The sequence below is a fragment of the Oratosquilla oratoria genome, chromosome 32 (genome assembly GCF_046742065.1).
Source record: "Oratosquilla oratoria isolate Oo_2021 chromosome 32, ASM4674206v1, whole genome shotgun sequence".
In the NCBI taxonomy this organism is placed as follows: domain Eukaryota; kingdom Metazoa; phylum Arthropoda; class Malacostraca; order Stomatopoda; family Squillidae; genus Oratosquilla; species Oratosquilla oratoria.
Window position 1 is genome coordinate 35756274 of NC_134808.1, and position 993 is coordinate 35757266.

A 993-nucleotide genomic window follows, 5' to 3' on the forward strand; every position below is an offset into this window, starting at 1 on the left:
AAATAGAGAAGAAAAAGTAAAAGGCGCGGAGGAGGGGGTAAGGGCAACAGAGGAGAAGTATCTTAGAGATGTTCAATGTGGAGGAGGATAAGGAGGGATTGGTTGTAACAGTGGGAGGAGCTAAGAAAATGACAGTGATGGTAAAGGAAAATGGAGGAAAAAACATGAGTAACAAGTAGCTCTGAAAATGATGAGAACAGGGAAGGCTCCTTGATGGGGTGGATGCCATGCGGACATCCTGAAGAAGGAAGGTACAATACTAGTGGACTGGTTGATGAAGTGTTTTGATGTGTGTTTAAGGGAGGGTAGAATGCCTGAGGATTGGAGTGTCCTTATAGTTCCGCTTTCCATGGGAAAGGGGGACAAATGTGAATGTAAGGATTTTTTTTTTTTTTTGTGGGAGAGGGTTAATGAATTTGGAAAAGACTTATGGCAGGGGAGACAGGAAGGCACTGTGGGGTATTTTTACGAGATCAGTAGAGTCTGTGTCAGAGTGGGAAATGGAGAGACCGAGTGGTTTGAGGAAAAAGTGGGTCAGCGTCTGGTCTATGTCATGTCGCCTTAGCTGTTAAATGTGTACATGAACGGGGTGGTGCGGGATGGTGCGGGGTGGTGCGTGATGACATGGAATTTAGGTGAAAAGTTATGTGGTTGAAATATGTATATACATATCTATACACATGTATATATAGATATATGTATATATATATATATGTATGTGTATATATATGTATATGTATATGTATATGTATATATATATGCATATATATATATATATACATATATATATACATATATATGTATATATATGCATATATATATATATATATATATATATATATATGTATGTATGAATATTAGTAAACTAGCCATTGAATGAATAAATGAACAAATAGATAATATGAAAAATAAAGTAATTCAATCGTTCAAAATGCAAATAAGTCATTAAAGGTAATCTTCTTATTTATTGCTACGCTTTCTTTCATTATGATG